The sequence below is a fragment of the Gavia stellata genome, chromosome 24 (genome assembly GCF_030936135.1).
Source record: "Gavia stellata isolate bGavSte3 chromosome 24, bGavSte3.hap2, whole genome shotgun sequence".
Lineage (NCBI taxonomy): Eukaryota > Metazoa > Chordata > Aves > Gaviiformes > Gaviidae > Gavia > Gavia stellata.
In genome coordinates this window covers 496,804-521,620 of record NC_082617.1, presented here as the reverse complement: position 1 = coordinate 521,620, position 24,817 = coordinate 496,804, and the positions used below count along the sequence as shown (strand labels likewise).

General features: G+C 52.2%; 1 pseudogene; it reads right to left on the bottom strand.

Annotated features, from left to right (window-relative positions):
* The window catches only part of LOC132319107 (hydrocephalus-inducing protein homolog), a 67,699-nt pseudogene that overhangs the window by 5,151 nt on the left and 37,731 nt on the right, over window positions 1-24,817 (bottom strand).

Genomic DNA, 24,817 nt, shown 5'->3' with positions numbered 1-24,817 from the left:
CTGAGTGATTGGGATGAATACTGCTGTGAAGTGGAACTGCGTATTTGGGGATCAGATGGATCTAAGACAGACTACCACATGTTTCCACTAGTCATGAGGGAGCGCAATGCTCATAAGAAAGGTCCTCGTGGGTGGACTCAGCTCCCACAGCACTCAGGGGCTGCTTCTCCTCCTTCTTCAGGGTTATGATGTTGCCCAGATACAGTCCTGGAACTCATGCATCAGGCAAACATCAGCTACATGAAGGAGGCAGATGAGCTCTCACTGGCTAGAGATAAGGGTCTTCCTCTGTGCTCAATGCTTGGCTCTAAAGCCAGAGACAAGATGGTTACAGCTCTACTAGCAATTCAAACATCCCTGGGACGCTTCCTAGGCCTGGAAACACTCGTGTCCATACTGTTACAAGCTGCCAGTTTCCAAGTCATTGTGGCCGCATGCAAACTATCTCTGGGAACACTCCGTCCTTTATGCTGACTCCCAAACTACCTGGGAACGTGCAGGCAGGCTGGGCCAGAGCCACAGGGACCGCTGGCAGCATACCACTACAGGTGACTGTCCTGCCGTGCCCAGGAAGGGGTCTGGTGGCTGTTTTCTCTGCTGGTACCAGCAGCAGGATTAGCCTAGATCGGCCCTTCCAGGTTTAGTTATCCCCTGCGAGCGTGCCAGCCGCTCTGCACCAGGGCATTGCAGCCTGCAAACATGCCCATGCAAGGGGGAAGACGAGGGGAAACAGGCAGATTTCCCCCCATGCGCCAAGAGGGAGCCACACCGCAGTGCCCTGATGCTCTCTGTGCCAGCTCCCCATTGGCATTTCAAAGCCCCTCTCAGAAGAGTGCGCTGCAGGGGAAACTGAGGCACCATGGGTACGGGGCTTGCAGAAAGCTCCATGTGCAGGCAGACCTCATCTCCTCCTCCCTGTGCTGGGCTCTTGTTATCACACTGCCCTGCCGCACTTCCTGGGGGTGACACCGGCTGATCTCACCTCTTCTGGGGGGGAAAGCCTGACTCGAATGCTGCAGCGCTGTCCTGGGGCCAGGGCTCCAGCCGAGGGCAGCACCTTGAAAACACAGGGCTTGGCCTTCAACTCCTGCAGCAGCTTCTGATGCACCCTCACTGGCAAAGGTTTGTCCACCTGAGCACAAAAAACAATTGTGGGAGGTCTCCTTGGTCTGCGAGGACAGACCCTCGGGTCCTGCAGTGCTCTGAGATACTGTCACGGTGCTGAGAGCATCCGCATCCAGACCAGCCGTGGCCACCACTGCTCTAGAACTGGAGGGAAGACATATAGGCAGGGCAGGCAGATGGGGAGGCACTGTCCTTGGAGGAGGAATGGGGGAAGGTGGCAGAGAAGTGAAGCATCGGCTAGTGAACAGGTCCAGGCAAACCAGATTTGCTCTGTACTCTCTAAAGCTTCCTCACACGAGCTGTAGCCCAAGTGCTCAGGCAGCCACAGGGGCAGAAAAGGCAAGAGAGGCAAAGAAGACCCAACCAAGAAGTTAGGCACTACACATTTCTGTGCTTTACCTTCTTAACAGGCTCATTCATGGTGATGAACCATTTACAGGGGACCTGGAGGTGATTGTGGAGCTGCATGGTTTCTTTCTGGCACTGCCCACACTGGACAGCGAACTCCGGTCTGTCCCTGGAGAAGCAGAGGGACGGCACAGTCACGTTGGCACGGAGGCGGACGTGAAACGTGGGGCCTCTGGCTGCCTAGTGAAGGACAGAGCATCCAGCTGAGAGCCCAAGTGACATCTACTGCTGTCCCCAACCTGCTGCCTGCCCCAAAAGGTGGTGCGGGCACAGGGAGGCGAGGGACCATGAGGTACCTTGATGGGCAGGAGCACATCCACCGCTCCCAGTGGCAGGTTGACACTTGGTGGGTTGAAGCGCACTTCCAATGTCTTGGTCTTGCAGCAGGGCAGGTGCTTCACATGGTCCAGGTCCACGCTGAAACCTTGAACAGATGAAAATAAAGCAGCTGAGACACTCAAGCGACAGGAAATGTGTCACAAGCACGTTAAGGCCATAGGGGTGTCCTGGCTGGCAGGTCTGTGAAGAAGAGGGCTCTTTGCCTCTCCAGAGAAGACTGCCACTCTTTCTCCCATGTCACCGCTCCAGGAGAAAGGCTTTTCACAGCCAGAATCCAAGGTTCGCACGGTCAAAAGGAAACATACTAGCTGAGGAGCGCTGGTAATTCCTTTATCAGGCATCCCAGGGAAGGATGCGCAGACCTCTCCAAAGGAGAACTTCCAACTATGATTCCCCTGTGCTGTGGTGCTCCCTGGAAAACAACTTAGAGGAGACACCTGACCAGCCCTCAGGCACAGCGAGTCACCGTTTGATGGCACTGCAGCCTTACCTCAAGGCCTGTTTCGGAAGCCTATTTTGATACACCAGAGGACCTCACAGGCTGTTTTCTCAATAAAGGCTGAACAGAAGTGCTGTGACATTATGAACGCGAAACCAAAGCACTTCCAAAACACCAAGGGGCCATCTGTTTGCAATGCAAACCCACTGCGTGCACAAAAACTCAAGATGATGCTCACGGTAGCCAAGAGCAGAAGATGCTGAGAGGTGACCACGGTGATCAGCACAGCTCGCCCCTGCAATCACGTGTTAGGGCAGCCACAGGCAGGCCAGGTCTCTGGGCACTGCTGGCCAGGAGAACTCAGGCTCCGAGGCACCAAGCAGGGCGTACTAAGGAGGACAAAGCTATACAAACAAGCACTCAGGAAAACTCCCCACGTCCAGTGACTTAAGCTAATCTGTCAGAGACAGCTCCTTCAAGCCCACGTGAAGTCTCCCCAGCACTGGTTACCTGTGTCACACAGGACACGTCCGTCAGTGTGAAAGGACACAGGGAACTGCCTGGTGTTGGTGATCTTCATGATGTGTGTGTGGATGTTCCTGAGAACGACATAGCCAAAGTCCCGGACGTACTCGGGCAGCTCAGCTCTGAAAGGAGGAGTAAGGAGAGCCCTTAAACCACAGCCTGGCTATGTTTCCAAGTGGATGGAAGATGCCAATGAAATGGTTATTTCTGTATTCACTGCTGTAAAAGCTCAACTCTAGCCAGTGAAACCCAAGCCTGACCACCTGGTAATAAGTCTTTGGTAAGTCACAGGGAGGGTAGGTCCTAGGTTTTATCAGCTACCAATGGGACCTTAACAAAAAATTCATTTGTACTGCTCTGCAACCAGATCTGTCCCCAGAGGAGCACCGGTAAATGCAGTAATCAACACCCACAAGATTCATGGGAAGGTCCTTTGCCAGAGCAATCCCACTCAGGAAAACACCTAAACAATCTGTTTTGCAGAGCCTCTTCCTCCTGAACTGGAGCCTACGGTGCCCGTCCCTCCTCATGAAGGAGCAAAAGGAAGGACCAAGTTACCTAGGCAAGCCCTGCAGTCCCACCAGCACCCAAGCCACCTGATGTAGGGCTTGTCAAGGCTTTGTCAACCTGTGCCATTCCCTGCTCTTTTTGCTTAGTGGGATCTGTTAGTTGGAACAAAGATGCCAGCTTTGAGTTCCCTCTTTCAGAGCTGGTCAGCAGGGATGGTGTCTGTGCTGTCTGGATGGGCTTGACGGTCAGCACTGGACCCCTTCAGCTCTAAGAACAGAACCCATCATCGGTGGGGAGCTGAGTGCCCAGCTATTCCCAGCTCTGCAGGCACAAGGAGCTCTCAGGAGCAGGGGTGTGCCGCCGGGTGTTGCCCTCAGGGTGCCTGGAGATAGGGTATGGGAGTCCCCACTAACTTGAGAAGCCTCCGACGAGCACGCTGGTCAAAGGCAGTGTCCTCCGAGGGACCGGAGGCAAGAGCTTTCTGCTGCTCCAGGGCGTGTTCCTCTATCAGCACCTGCTCCATCTGCATCTGCAGCCGAGTGTCAAACTGAGGAAAGCAAAGACGGTGGCTGGTTAGCAAAGGTCCTTCCCAAGGGAGAGGCTTGTCTCTGAAAGAGGATCCCACCCTGCTCTTGTTGAGAGGGGTGATGGGGTCCTCCTGTCTCCCTGCTCAGTGTCTCTGACACCTCCTGCTCTCTTAGACAGGACCTTATCTGGGGGGAAATGAACTCCAGCATCTTTGCCTGTCCGGTCACTGTTATAAAAGCTGATCTGGCCAGACAAACAGACAGACAAGCCAGGAACCTTCCAGCGCTCCAAGTATTTGCCTGCCCCCAGCCACTGCCAAAGCAGCTTGGACAAAAGCTCTCTCCAAAAAGGAATCACGACAAAGCTGGTGCCTCTTGGAGACAAACACTGACAGCACGGTCCCAGGGTGCAGTCAGGCTGCTGCTATGAAGCTCTGTAAACCTGGCAGGGCTTGGGGTGTGAGCCACAAACACCCCAGCGATGACCTGCGTCTCCATTCACAAAGTACCATAAATTCAATCACATGAGCATGGTCTTCAGGATCTCTCCCTGGGGTAGTCAGGAAGCTGGTGCATCTACAGGAGGGACAACTACCAGAGGTGGGCAGCCCCCGGGGCAACGCTGAGCTGATGCGTGATCATGGCCAGATGCGGGCAGGGAGGTCCCAAGTGCCAGCAGGGCCCCGGGAAGCCTGCTGCAGGGTGCAAGGGGCCCAAGTGACACGGCAGGAGGGTGGCACGTGCCAAATGGGGCAGCAGCCGTTCTCACCACAGTGCCCGAGTTGTCCGTGGGTGGCTCCACGGCCACAGCCTCCCCCAGAACCACTGCTTCATCCCTCTGGCTGTCTTAGTCCATCTTTGCTCTTGCCTCTGAGGATCTTCTCATACTGTTTGTTTCCTGAAGGAAGAAAACATCCACAAATAGAAGTTTGGGCACAGCACCATGCCTATTTAAGCTGGGAAGTCCCACTCCCCAGATGCTGGCCTCTCCCAGAAACAAACCCCTCGAGCAATCTATGCTGCTACTCCTCTCTGAATCCTGATGTTCACTCCCACCCATCTTCCTCCCCACAGAGGAGCATCTCATCCCCTGCAATGCAATGCAAAGCCAACCCTGACAAAATCCCTGCCAGCCTGCATTACAGCTTTCCCAAGCTTTTCTGTCTAGGCATCATCTTTGCAGGCCACCAACAGATACGCTGGCAAGCTCTGCAGGATGGTTCCTGGGGCAAAGCCCACATGGGCTCGTCTGCTAGACACTCAGGAAGCAACCAGAGGGTTGAGTGTTGGTCTGACAGCCCTGAAACCTCCAGGCTTGCTGGAGATGGGTGGGAGCTGCCCTATGGCCATATGATATGACATGGGGGAAAAAGCCAGGGACCTACCTGGGGAGCAGACAGGCAGTGCTCACCTTTGGTGTTCCTGGGCAGGTCCAAGTAGGTCCTGGGAAAGACCCCCTCTCCTTTGAGGGAGATCTCTTTCGGCTCCAGGTGACCCACTTGGACCTGGAAAGTCCTGCAAAAGACTCCCGGCACTCCTGGCAGGTAGGAGACTTTCAGCACTTGCTCCTTGCCTGGTCCAATGTAACCCTGCAGGGCATGAGAGAAGAGGGAGGGAATGCAAACCAAAGAGGGACTGGTAGAGGGATGGCTCAGACGATAGACACGCCGAGAAGAGAAGGCAGGTTCTCAAAGATAAGAAAGCATCAGACAACATCGCCTTCTAGATCTCTTCTACCCAAAAGCTCAAGTCTCCTACACCAGGATGCACTGTGTCCTTCAGAGGGCTCGTAGGGATGCATTCCCACAGCACAGACTGCCCTGCGCTCAGCAGGAGCACAGCTCTTCTGCTAACGGTGTTCACTCTCTGCTAGCAAGAGCCAGACCGAAGAAATAAAAGCTCTTTTACCAGCCGCTGTGGAAGATGAGTGAAGTGCCTGCGCTCTCAGCAGAGCCAGCAGCAACTCTCACAGCACGTCGGTGGTTCCCAGGCTGCTGTCGAAGGGCCTCACCCCTTATTAACGACCCCAACCAAACATCTCCTGCCTGTGCGGTTACACCGAGGGTGCACGAGCCTATCTGGACTCACGATGACCTGCAAACATACATCTCTGGAAACGCAGGAGCAGGGACTAGGATGAGATCTAGGGAAGAAGGCGTTGCCAGGAAGGTCACCTCCTCTCCGGGCTTCCAGAAGGACTGTCCGATCCCCGGGCTGGGCTCACGCCAGCCAGGTCGAGAGCAAACTCAAGCAGACGGCAACACAGCTCGGGGTGACAGGACACAGCCGCAGCTTTCCTCAGCTCACCCTCTGCACGCAGGGCTGGACCCTCGGCTCCCCGCTCCCCTCCACGCTGCAGGGACAAGCTACTGAGCGGGACGGATCCTGCCACTTGGTCCCCCGAGCCCTTACTCCAGCACACAACACAGCTCCAGCGAAAGCGAGCCCTGTCAAGCTGCCAGGGCTGACAACGCTGTTACAGCAACAACTGCGTGGGTCCGAGCAGAGCTGTCTCTTCGGAAGCTTGCAGGAAGAGGGCATCAGCGTGTCATCCCTTGTAGGAGACAGGCATGGGGGAACATGAAAGCCTTTTGGCTTCCTCTTCCCATTGCAAAAAGTGTCCAAGATAGGAACACGGCTTCAGCTCAAAGTCATCCATGCAGGACTGAGAAGCTGGGATGGTGGGATGCTGCAAACTCCTCTCCTTGCTATTCCAGCCCTGCTCCTCCCTGGCCCCCTCACTGCCCCACAAAGCTGCTGCAGAGCAGCAAAGCTGGAGGAGTGAGGGACCGGTACAGGGGCTGTTACAGTTTCTGGCCAAAGAGCGTCATGCCCAAGCCAGAGAGTATTGAAGTCTCACCCGGTCAGTGCTGGCAGGGGGCAGGCAGGGTTTGTTACAGGCAGGGATGAGGACTAAGTCCTCTCCGATCACACAACCCGGGTACGGTGACCCTCGGGAGAGCCTGCACCGGCCAGCGCCAGTGCCGGCACAAGCAGAGAGCTCAGCAGCTGGGGTCCGGAGAGCTACCAAAGCACTCGTGCCTCCCGCCCGTGGCTGCTGAATGACAGCAGAGCCACCCGCCAGCAAAGGCCATTCAAGGCAGTCTATTAGGACCGCGCTTGCCTGACCTTCTCTGCCCCCCAGCAGCAATTGCTTACAGCCCTCTCTCTCCTGGCTGCTTTTGCAGGGTTTTTCATGGCTTTTTTCCCTACAACCCTCTCCTAGGCAGCCTGACAAAGGGCCAGGGTTAATCGCTTGTGCTACCTCCGTACTCACCGTGCTGGGCACGACCAGGGGCACGCCGGGCAGAGGGCTGTCGGCAGTGGCTGCGCTGGGGCTGAGCACTGCATAGGTGAATCCCACCTTGCCGCTGTTCTGCAGGGTGACCTCTGCTTTGGTGACTTTGTTAAACAGCTGAAGAGAGGACAGAGGAGCGGGAAGTTACAGACACAGGCCTGATGCTGGGAATCTCCTTCCTCTTTCATTGGCTTGAAAGGAAATGAACACAGCGCAGCAGCAGGGACCGCAGAGGACATATGGGCACTTGACTCTCCCGGGTTAACCCGGGGAACCCACAGCCGCTGGGTACCTCTTAGCCCGACACAGGAACAAATATTTACGGCAGCACGGAGGTGCAATAACAACCATGTAAAGACCAGTAACAAAGACACCAGGGGATACAAGCCCTCTGCGCTTTAAGGCGTCATCGAACAGCTAGCTGGAACAAAGAAGGAGGCATCAAGGCACTTCAGAGGAAAAGCCACCTGCATACAAGTACTTGCAAGCAAAACACCAGCAAAAAGGGAGACAAATGGTGCAACACATGCAAGACCAAGAGCTGGAAGTATCTGTGGGGTTTTTAACCAAAAAGAAGTGAAGTGGGGATTATTCTGGGACATTCTCTCCAGCTTCAGTGACAGGAAGTCCAAGTTAACTCCCTCCCTGGTTTCTTTTGTTGATTAATCAAGAGCACTGAAAAAAAGCATCTCCTTGCACCTCAGGCTTTAGGAGCAGATCAGTGTGTGGATGTCTCGGGGCATGTCCCTCTCGAGATCACTGCTGGGATCCTGCCTGCCCCAGGAGGCAGCGTTAGTAACCTTGAAGAGGAGCAACTCCCAACTTTGGGGCGGATGGAGATGGCCATTAAAAACCACCTTGGATGCAGGACGTATCACTCAAAGGTTGTACTTCCAAGCCATACAGCTGATAAAGTAGCTGAGAAGGGGAGAGAGCCCTAGACCTAGGTGGGCAGCAACCCACCGGCGATGGTTTCAAAGACTGCTGCCAAGAGAAGTGTGCAGTACCTTCAGCCCGCAGTCGATCTCCGTGGTGTCTAGGAGGTAGTCGATGAGCGAAGCCTCCCCACTCAGCGCGATCTCGTAGGTCGGGCCTCCCTCCACCTTGCACAGCGCTGTGACGCTGGCGACGATGTTTGTGTGGCCAAAGAAGGTGAACGTGACCCGCTGGCTCTCGCCCGGCTGCAGCACACCATACAGTGGCAGGATGTCAAAAACCTGGAGGGAGGGGAGGAGAGATCAAGATGTCGAGCATCCAAATTGATGCAGAAGAGCCGTGGCTTGAAGCAAAGGACAGACATGACTGGAGGGGCCTGCTCCTCAAACACAGGCAAAATCATCCTCATCTCATCCTGCATCCATGACACTTTCCAGTGGAGAAACCATGGGAAAAATCTCCCATACCCACCAATTAATACATTCATTAATACACTACATCAAAGTAACTTGGGAGGTCTCTTCTCTCTCTCTCTCTCTCCCATTTGCATGCTGCTCTCTCAAGATGCCACAGCAAAATTTACTGCAAAAATTTCCTATCGACCACTTGATTAGTAACAGCAGGATGAATAATGCCCTCCATAGGTGCCGCACAGGTAACATCCTTGGCCAACCCTACGACATGTCCTGCATGGCTTCTCCAATGACCGGTTGATTCAGCAGTGCTGTGCGACGTGCTGGGAGGGGTGTGAGGCCACTCTGCGAGCAGCTGAGGGCCACCAGTGGGAGCGGGGGCTACATAAGCAAGTCAGATTCCCACTTACCTCCTCCACTCCCAAGGTGAGGGGCTCTGCCTCCATGAACGGCATCAACTCCTTGATCTTCACCAGGCTCTGAGTCTCTGCAGCACCCTCCATCTCTGCAGCGCCTTCCAGCTCCGCAGCAGTGGACGGTAGCAACTGGAAAACAAGCACCATGAGCTGCAGAAAGCAGGCTGGGTGAGACCACTCTGCTGCAGGCTCCACCACCTCACCAAGCCAGGAGCAGCTGAGATGGGACCTGGGCGCAAATCAAGCAGGGGTATGCCCATGCCATCAGTTGAGCATGGGTCCAAGCCCACCCACAGATGAGACACGGGCTCCGTCTGCACTTCCTACACGCAAGCTTGCACGAGGAAGCTGCGTGCACCCAGCACTGAGTCCTGGCAGAGACCTCAAGGGTACTTTGCACCCTTGTGCCAGCCCGGCTTTGCTCACTCCTGCCCGAGGAACACACCGAGAACCCCATGCCGGGACAAGTTTGGTTTTCTGTGACAAAAAGAGGAACACAACTGCAAGTGAGAAGTATTAAAAACAGGAAAATAAGGACTTAGAAAGTGCTCAGCACAACTATCCTGTTTCAGATGGTGCTTATGTTTCATCTCACGCACTCATCAGTGCTGGAGAGCTGAGGATCTCTGCTCGGTCATTCTTCTCCAACAGCGCCTTCCTGAAGAAGGCAGCTGAGATGTTTTTCTGTCTTGCAGCAGCCGAGAGCTGGTATCGAACCTCAAAGGCACCATGTCTCAAGAGGAACCTCATCCCTGGGCTTCTGACCCCTATTTATAAAAGAGGGCTTTGTGACTGCTCTTGAAGTTTAAGATCACCCCCTTGTTCACTAATGTCAAGAAGTGCTTTGTGCTGTGGCCTTGACTTCAGCAGAATCTGCAAGAATATTTACAGGACATCCTTGGACCTAGTCAGAGGCTCCATCTCCCCAGTAGATAAAGCACTGGGGAGGGAAGAGTTTTCTCTCATCTCAATGCTCTTTCTACTGTCTCCACATTTTCAAACTTAGCAAAGCTTTGCCAAGCGTATATTCCCAAAGATGCTAACTCACATCTTTCCTAGGCCTGTGGTCTCCCACCTCCCCACGGAGGTTATATGGAGATTGCCTTGAGAGAGTGACACAAGCAGAAGACCAAACTGCAATCTAGAAGCATCCTTTGAATCCAGAAGAATCCTTTGAAGCAATTTTGGATCCTACTCAGACAGGTCCCCTTGTATTTCCCTGGTTTACTTCCTGGGCATACATGGCAACAAAGCAGGAAATAACGATGATTTCATGCTTCTATCCAAAAACATTCAGCCACACTATTCTTTACATCTACAGGCTATCATTTCTCCTGATTCAGAAAAAATGTGCAGAGTTACAACATCAAAACTGCTGATATTTGAATGTAAGCAGGTGCAGCTCCCCTCCTTGAACTTAATGTCAACACTGGCTCTTTCAGAGCCTCTTGGGCTCTCTTACACCCTTTTCTCTTGCCCTAGGAGCAGCCTCTGTCCCACACGATGCACAACAAGGTGCCAGCTCCCACTAGTACCAAGATCAAGCTCCAAAGCAGCGAGCTTCACCAGGAAGGTCAGCACATCAAAGGCAACTTTGTCTGCAAAGCCTTCTTTTTATAAAAAGTTGTCTCTGCGGCCATCACTGCAACACCGGCTCTTGGGGGAAGGCAGAAGCGTGAAAGCGGGTGGCTCCAGCTGGGCTTGAGAAGGTGCTACTTGCAGATCAGTACTTGGCACAGCTTGAGACAGGAAGGAAACTGGAAGCCCTCACATCATGATGCAGATAAAAGCCTCCTTTGATGTTGTAAACAAAAAAAAACCCCAAACCAAACAAAAACAAAAAAACCAAACCAAACCCAACGTGAGTCAGGAGAATCTGAGTGGCCTTCTCCAAGCAAAACTATCCTATTTCTCCCTCCCCAGAAGCCCCGTGTCCAGCCGCTGGCCCTGATGCCCAGCCCGCTCTCAGGGCATGTGGCAGCAGGGCAGCAAAAAGGGAGGTTGGCACGAGCACGGCTTTTTGGTGGCAAGCTGGGGGAGGCAACGCAGGTGGTAGGTGCAGAAGAAAATCTACCTTTGCTTCCAGGGAGTCCTCTGCAACTGCTGGCTCCTGGGCAGGATCCCCTGCTGCTGCCAGGGCTTTGGCCGGCTCCTCCGCACCCCCGTCCCTGGAGCTGCTCTCTGCAGACGCTGAGCGCTCCAACTGGCCTTCCTCCTTCCTTGGTGGTTGGGCTTTGATGAAAAATTTAGGTGCTGGAGGGCTGAACCTGGAAAAGAACATAACTTTGGTCACAGACCTGCAGTGGGAGGGAGGGGAACCTGCACCAGCGGCCCCTTAGCAGGATGCAGCCCCTGGGTGGGCACTGGTGGTGTGTGGTATTTGCCTCAGGCCACGAAGGTCTGAGAAAGCAGCTTTCCACACCAGCTTTCCTTCCCAGGGGAACCAGTACAGGGGCTACAGCAAAGCAGCAGCAAGAGACTGGGGCGGCAGCACATCGTTCTGGTGTCAGTGCCTGTGTAGGTTCTTCGTATGACATGACAACAAGTAGGGTTGGCAGGGAAGGAAGAGAGCTCCCGTTACAGATCTGCTTCTCCAAGTGCCTAAGCGTGGCTTTGTAGCTCCAGAGACAAAGCAGGATTCTAGGTTATGGGCTATGCAAAAAGTGTTGGTAGCATCTTACAGTCCCAGCTTGGCTGGAGAATGCTGCCTCTTTCTCAGCATCAAACTGGTGGAGATCACCTATTCCCTGCGCATCTAGCCTGACCACAGCTGGTAGGTGTTCTTTCCACAAGGGAAAGTTGAAAGCAATTTGTCGGATGCCAGGCAAACAGCTTGGTCTTTGCAAAGTACAAACAGGACACCGGGAAGAAGAGCTTCAAGGAGAGGGTAGAGGCGCACATACCTCATCTGGTTCACGTGGCTGTCCATCAGGAATGACCAGTGGTACCGGACAGGAAGTGGGCTGCAGTTTGTCATCCTGACATAACGCACAGCTTCGGTGTCATTCAAGAGGCACCCAAAGTCCACGGCCATGGTCGGGAAATGGAGATTGGGGAAGTAGACTTCTCCCCGAACGGTGACCTGCTCCTCCTGAGGGTGCTCGAGAAAGCGTATCTTCAGAGCCTTCTCTGCTACCCAGATATTCAAACCCTCTTCATAAGCAGGGTTAAATCTGATGGAGAGATGAAGTTCCTCTCCTATCTCCAGCTTCATGGGCTGCAAGGAGATGAAGAGTATTAAGCACCAGTGTGATGAAGTCCCAAGGTCTGACGGCATGAAAATGTAAATATTCAACGTGTGACCCCAACGTGGCCTTCTCAGTTCATCCTTCCTTTTCTTTACAGTGTGCGCCTGCCCGCAAGCACCACAACACTCTGGTCTGAGACTATCTCACGCTCATGCCTCTGGGCTCTGCATCCATACAAGAGGGAAAGAAAGATTGTCCTCCTGAATTCTGGACCCACAGAAGCTATACGCTGAATACATGACCAAACCAGCACTCTGGCAAGCCAGGGCCTTTTGCCCCGACTCTAGAGGAACATCTTTTTCCTCACAGCACAAGTGCAACGGCATTGCAGCCTCACCCTTGCAGGTGCTAGTCACTGGCACGGCACAGAAATGGTGGCCGTGCCTACCACAACACGTTTAGCAGAGTCCATACCCAACACCTTCCACCAACAATGGGGCAGGTGCCAGGGAGTGGATGGAGGAGCATCCTCAGCCTTCCTGAAAGCAGGGCTGCCCTTGAAGGGAGCAAGCTGCTCTTGAGGTTATCCAAGGATGGCTGCTGGAGAGCTAGGATGGTTTCCAGGAGACACCTTTACTACATGGCGTGCCCAGACCTAGTTGCACGCTCCCCTCTCCTCATGGCTTAGAGCCAGGACGCATTTCCCCAATTCAGATGATATTTCGTTTCCTTCAGCAACTCGTTTCAAATCTGATTTAGTTCAGGCCAGTCTACTGCTGATTCTAAAGAATAAACCTCTCTACCAGAGGACCTCCCAACAGAAATGCACCACCACACTCCTCCCTCTTCAAACCCCACCAGCACCAAGGTCCACGGCTGCTCACCTGAACATCTGCGGGGAGGGGCTGCCGGTCCGCATCGCAGATCACGAAGGGTTGCTCCAAGGCCGGGACAACGCTGAGCGGCAGGGAGGACATGTTTTTTAATGAAAGAGGCTGGTACTGAAGAGTTAGGACATCACTGGGTTGCTACAGAAACAGGAGACAAGGGAAAAAAACAACCTGAAGCGGCCACGGACCTCCTTCCCTTTTCTGATGCATTTCAAGGTTTTCAACCCCAAAAGAGCATACATCTCGATTTACTATTTTTATTCACTTCTACCCTTCTAGAAAGGTTTCCTTGAAGTAGATCAGATGCTTTTCATCTTTAGAAACTACAGCATCCCCCGGGGGACAGGGAAACAGTCTCACGTACAGATGGGGGGATAGGACCCCGAGAGGAGGCAGCTGCTTGAACAAGATCAAAAGAGAAAGTGAACCCAGAGCTTTTGTCTCTGCATGGTTTATATAAACTAGACAGGCTTTGGGAAACTACTTTGGGGTGTATTGACATCAATCAGCTGCAGCTTCGTAGTACTCGATAAATCAGAGCGTGTGGCATCAAGCAGACCACAGGCAGACATCAGGCAGAGCTGAAAAGCTTCTAATTAAATCTGAACTCCCTGCTCACAGGGTTTTGTGCTTCTCTGGAAGCCTGGGAACCAGAGGAGAGACCTGAAAACACAGAAACTAAATAATGAAGTATCTTCTCTTTTTCAGACACCTCACGGGAGAGAGAAAGATGATGCAGGAGTCAGGATCCAGAGACTAGAGGGCTCCTGCTTTGTGTTGATATTACCATCGCTGCAGCTGAAGGACATCTGCGGGTCCTTTGAAGAAAGTGAGGCTTGGGGAAATGCAAAGAGCATACCAAGAGCAGAGAAGGCAAAGAGAGACAAGAGATGACAGTTTTCCCTCATCAGCCTGAGGAGCTGACAGCTAAATCAGTTTTTCTCAGCTCCCCTACAGGATCAGTGTTCAGACTTCACTGTGCCTTGAAGGAGGATCCTCAAAAACCTCCCTTTATACTGAGTACAGAAACTGGTGTCTCTCTACAAGTGGCCACGATCCCCCTCAGCAGAGCAGCTGTAATCTCAGTTTTACTTCGGTGAAGTTAAAAACCAGTCCCATCCCTAAAAACATCCTCACTTACTTTACAAAGCACCTCAGGAGGGGTGAGGAGCAGGTTTAGCATCGCTCAGCTGCAGCTCTCTGCTCTCCCACCTGCAGCCCCAGCACACGAGGGGGCTGCGCAAAGCCCACGCTGTTCTCGTGGGTCCCACACGTCTCACCCTGTGCCCTTGGCTCAGCGGCTCAATTCTGTATCCACATCAAGAAAGGCCGAATACGGCTGGTGAGACTGTCCCCAAGCCCAGAGGAGCGAAATAATGATCGCAGTGTTAATGGCAAAAGCTTGGTCCTGCTCAAATCAATAGTCAAAGCCCTGAGGACTCGGACAAGATATTTAACTTCCCCCTTTGAACACAAGCACACACACCCCACGGGCTCTCAGTCATCAGCCAAGCTATTCAATGCCAGCATGCAATCCAAAGACTTACCTTCTCCACCCGGAAAGTGATTTCTCTGGAGGATATTTGCAGAATGGGAGCAACAAACTCGCAGGTGACGTCCACTTGCATGATCTGTGCCTTCCCTGCCTTGCTCCCCACCATGGCGTGACACAGCAGCCGCTCCTTCACTACCTGCATGCAAGAGTCACACGTCACCCAGCGGGTGCTAGCAGGGCGTCCAGAAAACACCCTGCAGTTGCTAGCCACCCGACCGTGGACATAAAGGATTTTGATAGCCTAGATAAAAACTGTGCCATGGGATCTTGGCCATCAACCATCAACAGGTATTACTGCCCTAAAGTGACAGTCACTCGTCTCCTCAACAGCCCTCTCTCTTTCTATGCTACACCCTATTTATGCTGCACTCAAACGTCCATACCGCTACACCCCAACATCCACAAAAGGCACTTGAGTCACGTGCTGTCTACAATCGTAATAATCCCTGCCCCAAATGATTCTTGTTTTGATGTGCCCCATCGCTAAGCATAATCCTTACAGAAAGCTGTAGGAACTGATTAAAAATACACATAACTATATTAAGGGAAACAAGTGGTAGAAGGGCCAACGCCAGCAAACCCTCCCTTGGAAGCTTAGTAGAAAGGATACATGGCAAAAACCCAAATAGCCAGCCTGCCTTCAGGTAAAGAGGGGATCACTCATTCCTAGGATGTACTGTGCCCTCCTAGAGCTGCTTTGAAAAGAAATCTCCCTAGGAAAGAGATGTCTTGCACTCCACACGAAAACCCTCTGCTGAAGCTGGATGCTCTTATGTTCAAGACTTTTTCCTGATTTCTCATGGTTTCACTTTCCCAAATTCCTCCCATCATTTCTCATTCTTCCCTCTGGTACAACACCACAACCCAACAACTCCTCGGAATCTACAGCCTCCAAAATCATCTGTGCTGCACGTGCAGTGCAGGCAGTTGGGCTTCTGGCCAACCGGAAGAGAATTAAGTTCCCAAGACCCCAAGTAAGGTGGAAAGCCCACTCCCAGGGTCTTGGCTTTGACTGCACGAACCAGGCAGCCACAGCTGAGCTCACAGATCCCCTTTGGCCTTTCCGGGCAAGACACCCTCACCAGTGCCCTGATCATTTTCCTTCCTTTCTAGTACCTTTTTCCCTCTTCAGCAAAACCTTTGGGCTCAGAACTGCACAGGGACAATCCCATCACAGTCAATTGAGTGAGTAATCAAGTCTTCCTCAAGCTGCCACTCAGGCAATCCTTTAAAAAACCTTTCAAAGCACTGGTACCAGCAGGAGCTTAATGCAGATTTAGTCCATAGTTGCTTAAACATCTGTGCCCAGTGGTCCTGGAGCCAGGGAATGCACACCAGGGGTAGCTGGCAGTTTCTCTGCAGAGTTGGATTTCCCCTGGAAAGAAGGGTCCAGGGAGAACGCCCAGTGACCCTGCTGAAATCACCCCCCCTCTCAGCTGCCATCCAAGGGTGCTGCAAGACCTGGCTGCCCTTGGGACACCGGGGCTGGCTGAGAGACTGGGGCGAGCTGTTCTGGAAATATTGACAAAAGTCAAGCTGTCAATTATAATGATCCCTGGGAAGAGGCTCCCACATGGGGAATGATCATTAGAGCTGACACACCCTGTTCGTTTTTTCTCCTCCAGGACTCAGTGCTAGACAAGCCCTCTGCTTACGTTTGTCTACAGAGGAAAAATGATGCTGCTCCCAGACACTCCCCCCCTTCACAGGTGGTTTGTTTTGCTCACTGCTTCCCCCAGATACATGACCTTGCATTTTTTAATCTACTTTCTGCCTGTGCCCCTAGTGTAAGTAGAACTTATTTGCCCTGCCCTTCCTTTCTGCCTCAGCACACGACACCTTATAACCTGCCCTTGGCCCCTGAAGTAGCAATACTTCCTTCAGCCCCCATTTTGGTGTCAGCAAGTTGGGTTTATGGTAGCTCTAGAAACACAAAAAAGCCTTAGCAACTGATGGTGGCCAGCAAGAAAAGCAACTGGTGCTGCCGTGGTAACTTGTGGCATTAAAACAGTTTCTGGAAAGCTCTTGCTCATTTTCGCAGGCAAATGTCAAGGGGCTGCAAAAGAACTCCCAGTGGACGTGATCTGATGGGAAAGGCTCAGCCCTCATGGGGGACCTCACCTGCGGAGTGCTGGAGAAGCCTTCCAGGGTCATCTCCACAGTCTTGCCCGGCATCAGCTCCATCCTCAGAGGCCGAAGCTTAAACACAGGGCAGGCAGGTTTGGGGTTCTGGGCGGAATCTTTACCCTTGGTGGTACCAATGGCAGGGAGACGATGATGCCGGTGAAACGGGCTGAAACCTTCTGTTGTCCAATACAGGTACTGGGTGCGTCGCCCTTTATTCGTCATCTTGAAGTGGTAGCAGCAGGGGTCCAGGCTAGAAGAGAAGCAGAGATGGAAAATGTCACGGGAGCTGCCATTTCCCAGCGATCACCCAGCTTCAGCACCCTGAAGGCATTATCCGACTGCACACTCAGCAATAAAGGCACCTCCAAAAAGGCTGACCTAGCTCAAAGCTACAGCAAGAGCCAGACCTTGGTTGCCCCGAAGTTTATCACCATCCAGCAGCTGCTCTGGTTGCGTACAGCAGGGAAAAGCTTCTTGAAGAACATTGTGGTGGGTTGACCTCGGCTGGATGCCGGGTGCCCACCAAGCCACTCAATCACTCCCCTCCTCAGCAGGACAGGGTGGGGAGAAAATAAGATGGAAAAAAACTCGTGGGTCACGAGAAAGGCAATTTAATACAGCAAAAGCAAAGGCCGTGCACAGAAGCAAAGGAAAAGAAAAGATTTATTCTCTACTTCCCATCAGCAGGCAACGTCCAGCCACTTCCCGGGAAGAAGAGCTTCAGTATGCTTAGCGGTTGCTCTGGAAGACAAACGTCGTAATAACGAATGCCCCCCCTTCCTCCTCCTTTCTCTTAGCTTTTATTGCTGAGCAGGCGTCGTATGGGATGGAACATCCCTTTGGGCAGTTTGGGTCAGCTGTCCTGGCTATGACCCCTCCCAAGATCTTGCCCACCCCCAGCCTAGCGGGGAGGGGGGAATGTTGGAGAGACAGCCCTGGTGCTGTGCGAGCACTGCTCAGCAGTACCCAAAACACCGGTGCCTTATCAGCACCCTTCTAGCTACCAATACAAAGCACAGCACTATGAGGGCTGCTATGGGGAAAAGGAACTCCATCTCAGCCAGACCCAATACAAACATCATCTCAGTTGCTGCAGACAGAGCATCACCAGCCTTTGGGGCTTAATAATCCGAGTATTTTTCCAAGGGGCTTCCTGCAGGTCTCGCTGCATCAGACACTGAGCTGGCCTGGCCTGGCTGCAAGTGGAGGGAGGAACAGCTTCGCTGCCATTTCACCTTCCCCTTGGGAGCTGCTGCCTCAGGTGGCTTCCTCCAAAGATGCTACTGGGGAGGCTGCAGGGTATACAGACTCATCTGGTGACCTGGGCACCACTTGCCTCACTGGTGGGATCCCCCTCATCCCCCCATCCCTTAGGGAGCAGCCAACCCTCATCGCCCCCAACATATCGCCCTCTGCCTCAACAGTGCAGCTGGGTTTGTGTTTTAGGGAGACAAATGCACTCTGAGAACACAGGATCAACAGAGGTTTTCCCAATACGAACACAGCAGCAAGACCAGCTCTGGCTGCTGAGGGAACGGAGCGACAACCAGAGATGAAGAACTAGAGCTAGATATAAAGCCAGATGAATATTCAATGGAAATTGATTCCTTCAGGTAAAGAAACACTAACCACAGGCTAGTCTGGAGTCATTATTTTACCCTCTATAAAGCTGAGCATGACCAGGAAATGAAGAGTTCCTGGAACAGTTATTGTCTTTTTGAAAGGTACAGAACATGTGGCTTACAAAATGCATGTCTGCCATAAGCAGCTAAATACAAACACACAAGCATATACTATAGAACAAACAAGTCTGTGAAACAGACTGTTAAAAAAAAATAATGAGGTTTACAAGTTTAGTACGAAATGGTGTGTGTTGTGGAGAGCAACGGATGAAAGCTCGGAGCAGCTCTGGGGAGATGCAGAATTTGTGGCTCTGGGAAAGCCCAACTCATCGGAGATGTTACCGGGGTCCCACCACAGCTCACTCGGTGGCAGTTCTGCAGCCGACACCAACGGCAACAACTCCAAACAGAGCCTGCGGGTGAAGGGGGGCAGAGCACAATGACATGAACCACCCCAACATTGTCCCCTGTGTTGTGTAGCCAATCTGCGGCTGCACAGAGCACAGGACACGCTGGACAAGCACCAACCTCCCTGCAACGTCCCTGCTGATGCGGATGGCTTGTGGATGCATATTTAAGTCCCTAAAAATCTATCCTAAATGCTTAAGGTAGGATTAACCTGCTCTTTCTAACCAAAAATGTAGGTATCAGAGCACTGTGGACCCTCTTTGCAGCCAGGGAAAGGAACAGGCACCTCGAGAAGATGATGCCTCTCGCCCCAAAAGGTCTCCAACACAAGGCAAGCAGCACTTTGCAAAGGCTTATTTTCCTCCCCTGTTTAGAAGGACGTGCCTGGTTTCAGACACACACGGTAGCATCAACAAATCCCCTCCTCCCAGCCAAGCTCTTTCAATCAATACTCTCAATTTATCCCGCCCAACCTCAGCAGACCTCTCCTCCTCTCCCTTTCAGAGCTGGGCCTGCAGCCACCCTCACTTGCCCATGCCCCGGGCTGCTGCTGCGGTCTCGACAGAGGAGACAGGGAGGAAAGCAGGCAGGAGAAACCAGGAAAGAGCAACTACGTCTAACAAAGAGCAGCCTGGCAGGGGAGCCGGGGATGACGAGTGAACTGAGGCATGATACAGGGCAAAGACAAATTCTGCTGCTCCTCCAGGACTCCCAGGCAGAGGGGAAATAAAGCAGCACCATCACTTTAGTCGAGGAGCTGCTAACAAGCTACCTCCACGGTTTTCCGCTGCTGCAAGATGATACTCCGCAGTGAGTGAAAAAGCAAGCCATGTTATTGCAAAGGGAAATATGTTTATACTCGTAATGTAGCGTTTTCCAGTCGGAGGCTTCGGGGACCTACTGTTCTTCCTCCGTACCTTTATTCGATGAAGTGAGGAAATAAATGCGTTATAAGTAAGGGCAATTCAGTGACAATTTAGCAACTGGTGTCCATTTTAGCGGCTTTTGAGGGCATCTAACGTCTTTCAAATGGCCATAAAATGCTTCTAAAGGAATTCTTGTGGCTTCAGTGAAACAGAGCCAGGACCTTGAGCACGGAAGGAGAACTAGCCTGAAGGACTACAGCAAAACTCCTCCTGGCTGAGCCCACGGCAGAAGCGGGAGCTGAGAGGTAGCCTACCTGAAGTGGCGTCCCAAGTTGAGCTCCGGACCAAAGGGTTTGTCGGTGACAATGGTGGTGCCGATGCCGACAGCCCGGACAGGGATGACATAGGAACGGCTGTTCTCTATGAACAGGTTCACCTCGTCCCTGAATTTCTCCGTGTCATCCAAGTTTGCGATGATGGTCACAGACACCTCGGTCTCGGGGGGGATCACTCCTTTACTGGGTTCAATCCTCCAGCGCGAGCGTTTGCCAGCCTGCAAGACAAGCCAAACACTAACTTAGCATGGAAACCACGGACCCTGGTCTCTTGTGGGGTGCAGGAAAAGGAAGGACTAAAGATACGAGGGTAAAAACCAGAAAGGCTTCATTTCCCTAAATCTAAGCTACGGTGTCTGCAAACAGCAACTATGCAGGAGCTTATACAACCTGTAGTTTACCCGCCTTTAACAGACTCACTTCATTAACCCCGTTTTGCCCAACCCAAGAGATGCTCATCCTCAGGAGAAGGTTATTCCCCCTCCTCTTTTGGTCTCTCTTTTGCAGTGTGCACCAAGGGAAGCTACTTTCTCTCTCCTGCCTTCCCAACCACGGTGGCCGGGTTTGCATCAAGGCTCAAGGCCAGAGGAAGCCAGGACTGCTCAAATCCCACCGTGGCAGCCACGTGCCTGGGGGATACTGCTGAGAGCCTGAAGAATAACTCTGCAAAACCGGTCGTCTCTCCCAAGAGTTAGGCAGTGCTTCTCAACAGCCCCTGAAGGACTGAAGCACTCGGTCCCCACTGATCACCAGCTGCAGCGAGGTGTCCCACTGTCCTTGGCTTTGAAACATTCAGCTCTAAGTGTTTACAGCAGGGCAGTAAAGAACTAAGCAGAAAGAAAGGGCAAGACATGCCCTGTGGGCATGGCCGGGGCTTCCCAAGCATTCTCCTCCTCTGGTTTCTCATGCACCTTGCGCTACGGATGGGGCAATGAGGGGGCTGGACCCCCAGTCCATTTAAAACCACAGTTGCAGGGAGCAAGCTTGCAGCAGACAAGGAGAAACGCATGCAATGTCCCCTGGCCAGCATGAAATGCACTGGGATGTAGATGTACGGCTTCAAAGTGTCCATCACGGTGTTAGTGGCACATGCACCCCACAGTTCAGTGCTGTGTTTGGGACGACAGGCACTACTCACCCAAAACACCGCAGTATTCTAAGAGAAAAGGCTTTTTTCTTCTTTTTTTAATGAAAAGCAAGGATGAGCTTGCAGGCCTGACATGATCCAAGTGCCTGATCCAGGTGAAGTCAGCTTGAGTTTCCGTCTGTCAGCCTGGTGGCACTGAGCTCTAACAGGACACCAGCCAGCCCAAGGGAGAAGAACACCAGCAAACCAAGCAGCACTTCAAAGTCATGGAAAGCATTTTAAATAAGCCCCCCAAAACGACCTCTGCTAACGAGGGTAAGACTAGCGGGAGGACAGGGAAGCAGTAACTTGCTGAGCATTCAGGGTCCCGGCAGCGTGGGGAGGTGCCCCAGCTATGAAAACTCCTTAGGCTGACTGCAGGTCAGGTCTGCATGCCTGCATCCCAGGATGGAGCATGCCAAAGGCATCAAAATTATTCCAGGCACTGGCAAAACTAATAAACTCAGTTCCAGGCTCTTCAAAGCCTTCCCTCCCCGCAGCCTGCGCAATTCGCTCAGATAACAACAAAATCGCGCATCAGCCAGAACAAGAAACAGAATCACTAAAGCAGCATCCTTTATCGGCACTGGTTTTAAGTTTATCTCCTTGGTTTGCTGTCTCTCCATATGACCATTTCTTTAATAAGGGGAATGTCATCAAAAGCTTGAGATAATATGCAATGAAATCAGGAAATGAAACAAAACCTGCACTAAATGAGGAGAGAAGCAAATATGGGAATGGGAACTGCACGTTCTCTCCTTGCTTACACCAAGTTTGACCAAAACTCTTTATATGCTGCCTGAAAATCACTTGATTCTCTCCAGGGAATCCCAGTGAGAAGATAAACAGGAGCAGCTTTTTTTTTTTTAATAAACAAAACATGGTCTCTTCTGCAACATCAGCTCCAGTTGAACCTGAGGGCAGCTCATCCCTGGGAAGGTGGAAGGGGATCTGCTCTCCAGGCACTCTCCTGAAGACGACAACACATCTGGCTGGATGACCGCTGCTGGAGACCACGCGGCAGTGAGCTCCATCAGGAGCACAGGGCTCTGGATTAGGGAGGTCAAGGATCCCGTCAAAGGAGACAGGACCCCAAAATCAGGAAACAGAGCACCGTCACTAGAAGGGGAAGTCCCAAGAAAGCTTTCCTCTCTCCTCCCTCATTACAAGGCACCAGGAAAACACCATTTGCCTCCCTGCGGTAGCACAGAACACACCCAGCACGGTGGTTATGCAGGCAGAAGAAAGCTGCCGCTGATGAACAAAAATTGCACCCTAGGCCTTGTCTTTTCCTTCCTGATCACACAGGTGTGATACGCAGCTGCCTTCTGTGATGCTGAGACATGTCATTCTTGGTAGCCAAATAAAAGATGCCTGAGGAGACAGAGTGACAACAAACAAGTAGGAAACGATCAAAGAAAGATGCTTTTTTCTCTCTGCCTTTCTGCAGGGAAAGCAAACGCTGCCATTAATCAATACAACTCTTTTGCACTTGTCAATACAGCAAAAATCAGACACTTAGGGAAACAGGAAAAGAAGATGACAGCAGCAGCAAGGAGGAGAAACGGCCACTTTTTTCAGCAGGTCGCATCAGCCCCCAGCTAAGCTGCAGCAGCTCCTTCATGTTGACCTATTCCTCCAGTCTTTTTTACCACAAAAAAGGCAAATCCTCCCCTTGCGGGATCCACAGGATGCTCTAACAGGGCTGCCTGGCAGCTGGGAAAGCAATCTGACAAGGAAAGGTACGGCAGACAGACACAGGATTCAGTGGATGAGCACGGGATGACACGCTGGCCCCAAGGGTCACAGCCCTGCAGCTACCCCGGCAAGCAGGGATAAGCCAACCAAGGACTAGGGTATGAAGTCCCTACACTCCACTACAAACCCAAAAAGCCCCATCTCAAGGCACAGCTTTGGAGGGGTTTTTTATTTCCTTCCTTCTGGTGGCAGAGATGCTCAGTGCTGCTCCCCACAACTCATCCGACAGACACAAGAGGGGTACGGGGAAGCCTGTGCACGATGAGGAGTACTCCAGGTAATTCCTTAAGTCTCTATCCCAAAGTGAAGTTTTCCAAAACAAACATCTCTGCTTGCTCAGATAATGCTCTTTTCTCCCATAAAGCAAGAAGAAAGCTCGACTTGACAGGAACAGCAATTTGCATGTGGTGGCCATCTGCATTACAGCATTTCCCTTTTCTGTTTTGAACAAGACACCAGCCTTTTATTTGCCCTGTTGCTGCCCCTTAATCTAATCTCATTCAGGTTGTTGAGCTGCCAGTCAGCATGCTGTAGTGTTGCTGATCCAACACTGCTCTGAAAATTTCAATCAAGAGCTCTTTCTTTCGAGTGGGGACCGTGATCTAGAAGCCTAACTGCAAAGAGCCAGGGTTTTGAGATTAGCCATCAAACGGGAGAGCACATCCCACCCAGCCTCAGCACCCGAGCCCTTCCCGCCTGCATCAGCCCCGCTCCCCCTGCCAGGGAAGCAGCCAAGCTCTCCTCCTGCTAGGCAGCTTGTCACGCTAGGCAGCCTCCATGAATTAAATAACCTTCTTCTGCAGCTAGTCTCCAGAGATGCTCTGCAACGCTACGGAGTCCACAGACTCCGTCGCTACACCACCCTTACAAGCATATCTTTGGGCAACAACCCAGTGGGGTGACCCCCAGTAGGGGTGAAACTCACCTCACCACCAGCAGTTGGAGGACAGACCTCACACCCTAGTCTCTGTCGTCAGCTGGAGGTTGAGGCAAAGCAGATGCAGACGGAACAGGGAAACCACAGGGAAACCCATGCCCTTTCAGGAGCAAAGGGCCACAGGGTTCCCTTCATCGCCTAGAGCTCCAAAAGCATGACTCTCAGAGCTAAATACCTTCCACAAAACAAAGGGACAACTTGTAAAAGTGATCCAGACTCATTTCTGCCTAAACATCTATGCAAACTCTCTATTTTACTGAGGGGTTCCCCAGAGAAAACCGCCCCCAGAGCCAGGCTCCTCTTCCCGTGTTGTGATGGAATATCTCCCTTTCTCCCTCGGGGAGCAATATGGAAATGTTGCATAGAAAGGTCAAGTCACAGGCTGCTATGGACCATTTTTGCTGGAAAAGCGCCCCACAGATACTTACCATCTCTGCCCAGAAGGATGCAGGGATGACAGTCTGATTGCAGAGGCGGAGAGTTTGGGAAGCATCTTGTAAAACTTGGATACGGCCAAAATTTATTTTACTCGGGTGCACAGAGACAACTGGTCCTTCTCCAACGCTCACTAAATGGATCTTCTGCTCCAGGAAGCAGGTAGGAAAGATCAAAAAGAACAGGGAAAGTTGAAAAAGATTAGACAGCTCTAAGGGTACTCCTAGACTGAGGGATAACGAGGGTGGTTTGAAATTTCCAGTGTGGTAAGACTGAAACAGAAGGCCTGGAGCACGTGTGGGATCTGGAGCCATCCCATCTGAAAGCCACAAGCTCCCGGTATCAGGGGGTAAAGAAACCCAGTTTCCCACGCTTGCTTTTTCACACCTCCTCCACACTGTTAGCTCTCTTCCCTGTACCCTGTGCCTGCTCCCACCCCTCTTCCTGCTCAGTCTTGCCCCAAACCACCCTCCCTGACTTCTGCTGCTGCACAGCCCCACTTGGAGACTAACTTCGTTAACACTCCCAAAGTGACGCCTGTGACAACCAGCACAAGTCAGAAGCAAAGCAGGCTCTTCAGAGTACAGATCGTGCAAGTTACTTGCCTCTGATTTGTGCTTGTGTGTATTCCTGG